Raw genomic sequence first — 9,245 nt, 5'->3', positions numbered from 1 at the left:
CCTCCTTTCCCACAATCCTCCCCTCTCTCATCCCTCCTTTCCCACCATCCCCCCTCACTCATCCCTCCTTTCCCACCGTCCTCCCCTCCCTCATCCCTCCTTTCCCACTGTCCTCCCCTCCCTCATCCCTCCTTTCCCACCGTCCTCCCCTCCCTCATCCCTCCTTTTCCACTGTCCCCCCTCCCTCATCCCTCCTTTCCCACCATCCTCCCCTCCCTCATACCTCCTTTCCCACCATCCTCCCCTCCCTCATACCTCCTTTCCCACCATCCTCCCCTCCCTCATACCTCCTTTCCCACTGTCCCCCCTCCCTCATCCCTCCTTTCCCTCCTGTCTTCCTCATTCCTCCTCCAAGAACAATACAGATTAGGGGACAGTTACCTCTACCTGTTCACCCTCCTGTCTTTCTCATTCCTCCTCCTAGAACATTACAGATTAGGAGACAGCTACCTCTACCTGTTCACCCTCCTGTCTTTCCTCATTCCTCCTCCTAGAACATGACAGATTAGGAGACAGTTACCTCTACCTGTTCAGCCTCCTGTCTTCCTCATTCCTCCTCCTAGAACATTACAGATTAGGAGACAGTTACCTCTACCTGTTCAGCCTCCTGTCTTCCTCATTCCTCCTCCTAGAACATTACAGATTAGGAGACAGCTACCTCTACCTGTTCAGCCTCCTGTCTTCCTCATTCCTCCTCAGAACATTACAGATTAGGAGACAGCTACCTCTACCTGTTCAGCCTCCTGTCTTCCTCATTCCTCCTAGAACATTACAGATTAGGAGACAGCTACCTCTACCTGTTCAGCCTCCTGTCTTCCTCATTCCTCCTCCTAGAACATTACAGATTAGGAGACAGTTACCTCTACCTGTTCAGCCTCCTGTCTTCCTCATTCCTCCTCCTAGAACATTACAGATTAGGAGACAGCTACCTCTACCTGTTCAGCCTCCTGTCTTCCTCATTCCTCCTCCTAGAACATTACAGATTAGGAGACAGTTACCTCTACCTGTTCAGCCTCCTGTCTTCCTCATTCCTCCTCCTAGAACATTACAGATTAGGAGACAGTTACCTCTACCTGTTCAGCCTCCTGTCTTCCTCATTCCTCCTCCTAGAACATTACAGATTAGGAGACAGCTACCTCTACCTGTTCAGCCTCCTGTCTTCCTCATTCCTCCTCCTAGAACATTACAGATTAGGAGACAGTTACCTCTACCTGTTCAGCCTCCTGTCTTCCTCATTCCTCCTCCTAGAACATGACAGATTAGGAGACAGCTACCTCTACCTGTTCACCCTCCTGTCTTCCTCATTCCTCCTCCTAGAACATTACAGATTAGGAGACAGCTACCTCTACCTGTTCACCCTCCTGTCTTCCTCATTCCTCCTCCTAGAACATTACAGATTAGGAGACAGTTATCTCTACCTGTTCACCTCCTGTCTTTCTCATTCCTCCTCCTAGAACATTACAGATTAGAAAACAGTTAACTCTACCTGTTCAGCCTCCTGTCTTCCTCATTCCTCCTCCTAGAACATTACAGATTAGGAGACAGTTAACTCTACCTGTTCAGCCTCCTGTCTTCCTCATTCCTCCTAGAACATTACAGATTAGGAGACAGCTACCTCTACCTGTTCACCCTCCTGTCTTCCTCATTGCTCCTAGAACATTACAGATTAGGAGACAGTTACCTCTACCTGTTCAGCCTCCTGTCTTCCTCATTCCTCCTTGAACATTACAGATTTGGAGACAGCTACCTCTACCTGTTCAGCCTCCTGTCTTCCTCATTCCTCCTCCTAGAACATTACAGATTAGGAGACAGTTACCTCTACCTGTTCAGCCTCCTGTCTTCCTCATTCCTCCTCCAAGAACATTACAGATTAGGAGACAGCTACCTCTACCTGTTCAGCCTCCTGTCTTCCTCATTCCTCCTAGAACATTACAGATTAGGAGACAGCTACCTCTACCTGTTCAGCCTCCTGTCTTCCTCATTCCTCCTCCTAGAACATTACAGATTAGGAGACAGTTACCTCTACCTGTTCAGCCTCCTGTCTTCCTCATTCCTCCTAGAACATTACAGATTAGGAGACAGCTACCTCTACCTGTTCAGCCTCCTGTCTTCCTCATTCCTCCTCCTAGAACATTACAGATTAGGAGACAGTTATCTCTACCTGTTCACCCTCCTGTCTTTCTCAATCCTCCTCCTAGAACATTACAGATTAGGAGACAGTTATCTCTACCTGTTCACCCTCCTGTCTTCCTCATTCCTCCTCCTAGAACATTACAGATTAGGAGACAGCTACCTCTACCTGTTCAGCCTCCTGTCTTCCTCATTCCTCCTCCTAGAACATTACAGATTAGGAGACAGTTATCTCTACCTGTTCACCCTCCTGTCTTTCTCATTCCTCCTCCTAGAACATTACAGATTAGGAGACAGCTACCTCTACCTGTTCACCCTCCTGTTTTCCTCATTCCTCCTCCTAGAACATTACAGATTAGGAGACAGTTACCTCTACCTGTTCAGCCTCCAGTCTTCCTCATTCCTCCTCCTAGAACATTACAGATTAGGAGACAGCTACCTCTACCTGTTCAACCTCCTGTCTTCCTCATTCCTCATTCCTCATAGAAGATTACAGATTAGGAGACAGTTACCTCTACCTGTTCAGCCTCCTGTCTTCCTCATTCCTCCTCCTAGAACATTACAGATTAGGAGACAGCTACCTCTACCTGTTCACCCTCCTGTCTTCCTCATTCCTTCTAGAACATGACAGATTAGGAGACAGCTACCTCTACCTGTTCCCCCTCCTGTCTTCCTCATTCCTTCTAGAACATGACAGATTAGGAGACAGCTACCTCTACCTGTTCAGCCTCCTGTCTTCCTCATTCCTCCTAGAACATTACAGATTAGGAGACAGCTACCTCTACCTGTTCACCCTCCTGTCTTCCTCATTCCTCCTCCTAGAACATTACAGATTAGGAGACAGTTACCTCTACCTGTTCAGCCTCCTGTCTTCCTCATTCCTCCTAGAACATTACAGATTAGGAGACAGCTACCTCTACCTGTTCACCCTCCTGTTTTCCTCATTCCTCCTCCTAGAACATTACAGATTAGGAGACAGTTACCTCTACCTGTTCAGCCTCCAGTCTTCCTCATTCCTCCTCCTACAACATTACAGATTAGGAGACAGCTACCTCTACCTGTTCAACTTCCTGTCTTGCTCATTCCTCATTCCTCATAGAAGATTACAGATTAGGAGACAGTTACCTCTACCTGTTCAGCCTCCTGTCTTCCTCATTCCTCCTCCTAGAACATTACAGATTAGGAGACAGCTACCTCTACCTGTTCACCCTCCTGTCTTCCTAATTCCTTCTAGAACATGACAGATTAGGAGACAGCTACCTCTACCTGTTCACCCTCCTGTCTTCCTCATTCCTTCTAGAACATGACAGATTAGGAGACAGCTACCTCTACCTGTTCAGCCTCCTGTCTTCCTCATTCCTCCTAGAACATTACAGATTAGGAGACAGCTACCTCTACCTGTTCAGCCTCCTGTCTTCCTCATTCCTCCTGCTAGAACATTACAGATTAGGAGACAGTTACCTCTACCTGTTCAGCCTCCTGTCTTCCTCATTCCTCCTCCAAGAACATTACAGATTAGGAGACAGCTACCTCTACCTGTTCAGCCTCCTGTCTTCCTCATTCCTCCTAGAACATTACAGATTAGGAGACAGCTAACTCTACCTGTTCAGCCTCCTGTCTTCCTCATTCCTCCTCCTAGAACATTACAGATTAGGAGACAGTTACCTCTACCTGTTCAGCCTCCTGTCTTCCTCATTCCTCCTAGAACATTACAGATTAGGAGACAGCTACCTCTACCTGTTCAGCCTCCTGTCTTCCTCATTCCTCCTCCTAGAACATTACAGATTAGGCGACAGTTATCTCTACCTGTTCAACCTCCTGTCTTTCTCATTCCTCCTCCTAGAACATTGCAGATTAGGAGACAGCTACCTCTACCTGTTCACCCTCCTGTCTTCCTCATTCCTCCTCCTAGAACATTACAAATTAGGAGACAGTTACCGCTACCTGTTCAGCCTCCTGTCTTTCTCTTTCCTCCTCCTAGAACATTACAGATTAGGAGACAGTTATCTCTACCTGTTCACCCTCCTGTCTTTCTCATTCCTCCTCCTAGAACATTACAGATTAGGAGACAGTTACCTCTACCTGTTCAGCCTCCTGTCTTCCTCATTCCTCCTAGAACATTACAGATTAGGAGACAGCTACCTCTACCTGTTCACCCTCCTGTCTTCCTCATTCCTCCTAGAACATTACAGATTAGGAGATAACTACCTCTACCTGTTCAGTTCCTGTCTTCCTCATTCCTCCTAGAACATTACAGATTAAGGAAACAGCTACCTCTACCTGTTCAGCATCCTGTCTTCTTCATTCCTCCTCCTAGAACATTACAGATTAGGAGACAGCTATCTCTACCTGTTCAGCCTCCTGTCTTCCTCATTCCTCCTCCTAGAACATTACAGATTAGGAGACAGTTATCTCTACCTGTTCACCCTCCTGTCTTTCTCATTCCTCCTCGTAGAACATTACAGATTAGGAGACAGTTACCTCTACCTGTTCAGCCTCCTGTCTTCCTCATTCCTCCTCCTAGAACATTACAGATTAGGAGACAGTTATCTCTACCTGTTCACCCTCCTGTCTTTCTCATTCCTCCTCCTAGAACATTACAGATTAGGAGACAGCTACCTCTACCTGTTCACCCTCCTGTTTTCCTCATTCCTCCTCCTAGAACATTACAGATTAGGAGACAGTTACCTCTACCTGTTCAGCCTCCTGTCTTCCTCATTCCTCCTCCTAGAACATTACAGATTAGGAGACAGCTACCTCTACCTGTTCAACCTCCTGTCTTCCTCATTCCTCTTTCCTCATAGAAGATTACAGATTAGGAGACAGTTACCTCTACCTGTTCAGCCTCCTGTCTTCCTCATTCCTCCTCCTAGAACATTACAGATTAGGAGACAGCTACCTCTACCTGTTCAGCCTCCTGTCTTCCTCATTCCTCCTCCAAGAACATTACAGATTAGGAGACAGCTACCTCTACCTGTTCAGCCTCCTGTCTTCCTCATTCCTCCTAGAACATTACAGATTAGGAGACAGCTACCTCTACCTGTTCAGCCTCCTGTCTTCCTCATTCCTCCTCCTAGAACATTACAGATTAGGAGACAGTTACCTCTACCTGTTCAGCCTCCTGTCTTCCTCATTCCTCCTAGAACATTACAGATTAGGAGACAGCTACCTCTACCTGTTCAGCCTCCTGTCTTCCTCATTCCTCCTCCTAGAACATTACAGATTAGGAGACAGTTACCTCTACCTGTTCAGCCTCCTGTCTTCCTCATTCCTCCTCCAAGAACAATACAGATTAGGAGACAGTTACCTCTACCTGTTCAGCCTCCTGTCTTTCTCATTCCTCCTCCTAGAACATTGCAGATTAGGAGACAGCTACCTCTACCTGTTCACCCTCCTGTCTTCCTCATTCCTCCTCCTAGAACATTACAGATTAGGAGACAGTTACCTCTACCTGTTCAGCCTCCTGTCTTCCTCATTCCTCCTCCTAGAACATTACAGATTAGGAGACAGCTACCTCTACCTGTTCACCCTCCTGTCTTCCTCATTCCTCCTCCTAGAACATTACAGATTAGGAGACAGCTACCTCTACCTGTTCACCCTCCTGTCTTCCTCATTCCTCCTCCTAGAACATTACAGACTAGGAGACAGTTATCTCTACCTGTTCAACCTCCTGTCTTTCTCATTCCTCCTCCTAGAACATTACAGATTAGGAGACAGCTACCTCTACCTGTTCACCCTCCTGTCTTCCTCATTCCTCCTCCTAGAACATTACAGATTAGGAGACAGTTACCTCTACCTGTTCAGCCTCCTGTCTTCCTCATTCCTCCTAGAACATTACAGATTAGGAGACAGCTACCTCTACCTGTTCAGCCTCCTGTCTTCCTCATTCCTCCTACTAGAACATTACAGATTAGGAGACAGTTACCTCTACCTGTTCAGCCTCCTGTCTTCCTCATTCCTCCTCCTAGAACATTACAGATTAGGAGACAGTTACCTCTACCTGTTCAGCCTCCTGTCTTCCTCATTCCTCCTACAGGAACATGACAGATTAGGAGACAGCTACCTCTACCTGTTCAACCTCCTGTCTTCCTCATTCATCCTAGAACATGACAGATTAGGAGACAGTTACCTCTACCTGTTCACCCTCCTGTCTTTCTCATTCCTCCTCCTAGAACATTACAGATTAGGAGACAGTTATCTCTACCTGTTCACCCTCCTGTCTTTCTCATTCCTCCTCCTAGAACATTACAGATTAGGAGACAGCTACCTCTACCTTTTCACCCTCCTGTTTTCCTCATTCCTCCTCCTAGAACATTACAGATTAGGAGACAGTTACCTCTACCCGTTCAGCCTCCTGTCTTCCTCATTCCTCCTCCAAGAACATTACAGATTAGGGGACAGTTACCTCTACCTGTTCAGCCTCCTGTCTTCCTCATTCCTCCTCCTAGAACATTACAGATTAGGAGACAGTTACCTCTACCTGTTCAGCCTCCTGTCTTCCTCATTCCTCCTAGAACATTACAGATTAGGAGACAGCTACCTCTACCTGTTCAGCCTCCTGTCTTCCTCATTCCTACCCCTAGAACATTACAGATTAGGAGACAGCTACCTCTACCTGTTCAGCCTCCTGTCTTCCTCATTCCTACCCCTAGAACATTACAGATTAGGAGACAGCTACCTCTACCTGTTCAGCCTCCTGTCTTTCTCATTCCTCCTAGAACATTACAGATTAGGAGACAGCTACCTCTACCTGTTCAGCCTCCTGTCTTCCTCATTCCTACCCCTAGAACATTACAGATTAGGAGACAGCTACCTCTACCTGTTCAGCCTCCTGTCTTCCTCATTCCTCCTAGAACATTACAGATTAGGAGACAGCTACCTCTACCTGTTCAGCCTCCTGTCTTCCTCATTCCTCCTCCTAGAACATTACAGATTAGGAGACAGTTACCTCTACCTGTTCAGCCTCCTGTCTTCCTCATTCCTCCTCCTAGAACATTACAGATTAGGAGACAGTTATCTCTACCTGTTCACCCTCCTGTCTTTCTCATTCCTCCTCCAAGAACATTACAGATTAGGGGACAGTTACCTCTACCTGTTCAGCCTCCTGTATTCCTCGTTCCTCCTCCTAGAACATTACAGATTAGGAGACAGTTACCTCTACCTGTTCAGCCTCCTGTCTTCCTCATTCCTCCTCCAAGAACATTACAGATTAGGGGACAGTTACCTCTACCTGTTCAGCCTCCTGTATTCCTCATTCCTCCTCCTAGAACATTACAGATTAGGAGACAGTTACCTCTACGTGTTCACCCTCATGTCTTCCTCATTCCTCCTCCTAGAACATTACAGATTAGGAGACAGTTACCTCTACCTGTTCAGCCTCCTGTCTTCCTCATTCCTCCTCCAAGAACATTACAGATTAGGAGACAGTTACCTCTACCTGTTCAGCCTCCTGTCTTCCTCATTCCTCCTCCTAGAACATTACAGATTAGGAGACAGCTACCTCTACCTGTTCAGCCTCCTGTCTTCCTCATTCCTCCTAGAACATTACAGATTAGGAGACAGCTACCTCTACCTGTTCAGCCTCCTGTCTTCCTCATTCCTACCCCTAGAACAATACAGATTAGGAGACAGCTACCTCTACCTGTTCAGCCTCCTGTCTTCCTCATTCCTCCTAGAACATTACAGATTAGGAGACAGCTACCTCTACCTGTTCAGCCTCCTGTCTTCCTCATTCCTCCTCCAAGAACATTACAGATTAGGGGACAGTTACCTCTACCTGTTCACCCTCCTGTCTTTCTCATTCCTCCTCCTAGAACATTACAGATTAGGAGACAGTTACCTCTACGTGTTCACCCTCATGTCTTCCTCATTCCTCCTCCTAGAACATTACAGATTAGGAGACAGCTACCTCTACCTGTTCAACTTCCTGTCTTGCTCATTCCTCATTCCTCATAGAAGATTACAGATTAGGAGACAGTTACCTCTACCTGTTCAGCCTCCTGTCTTCCTCATTCCTCCTCCTAGAACATTACAGATTAGGAGACAGCTACCTCTACCTGTTCACCCTCCTGTCTTCCTCATTCCTTCTTGAACATGACAGATTAGGAGACAGCTACCTCTACCTGTTCACCCTCCTGTCTTCCTCATTCCTTCTAGAACATGACAGATTAGGAGACAGCTACCTCTACCTGTTCAGCCTCCTGTCTTCCTCATTCCTCCTAGAACATTACAGATTAGGAGACAGCTACCTCTACCTGTTCAGCCTCCTGTCTTCCTCATTCCTCCTCCTAGAACATTACAGATTAGGAGACAGTTACATCTACCTGTTCAGCCTCCTGTCTTCCTCATTCCTCCTCCAAGAACATTACAGATTAGGAGACAGCTACCTCTACCTGTTCAGCCTCCTGTCTTCCTCATTCCTCCTAGAACATTACAGATTAGGAGACAGCTACCTCTACCTGTTCAGCCTCCTGTCTTCCTCATTCCTCCTCCTAGAACATTACAGATTAGGAGACAGTTACCTCTACCTGTTCAGCCTCCTGTCTTCCTCATTCCTCCTAGAACATTACAGATTAGGAGACAGCTACCTCTACCTGTTCAGCCTCCTGTCTTCCTCATTCCTCCTCCTAGAACATTACAGATTAGGAGACAGTTGTCTCTACCTGTTCAACCTCCTGTCTTTCTCATTCCTCCTCCTAGAACATTGCAGATTAGGAGACAGCTACCTCTACCTGTTCACCCTCCTGTCTTCCTCATTCCTCCTCCTAGAACATTACAAATTAGGAGACAGTTACCGCTACCTGTTCAGCCTCCTGTCTTTCTCTTTCCTCCTCCTAGAACATTACAGATTAGGAGACAGTTATCTCTACCTGTTCACCCTCCTGTCTTTCTCATTCCTCCTCCTAGAACATTACAGATTAGGAGACAGTTACCTCTACCTGTTCAGCCTCCTGTCTTCCTCATTCCTCCTAGAACATTACAGATTAGGAGACAGCTACCTCTACCTGTTCACCCTCCTGTCTTCCTCATTCCTCCTAGAACATTACAGATTAGGAGATAGCTACCTCTACCTGTTCAGTTCCTGTCTTCCTCATTCCTCCTAGAACATTACAGAT

The sequence above is a fragment of the Salvelinus fontinalis genome, chromosome 6, assembly GCF_029448725.1.
Source record: "Salvelinus fontinalis isolate EN_2023a chromosome 6, ASM2944872v1, whole genome shotgun sequence".
Classification (NCBI taxonomy): Eukaryota; Metazoa; Chordata; class Actinopteri; order Salmoniformes; family Salmonidae; genus Salvelinus; species Salvelinus fontinalis.
The sequence above is the reverse complement of the archived record's forward strand: the minus strand, read 5'-3'. Positions refer to the sequence as shown.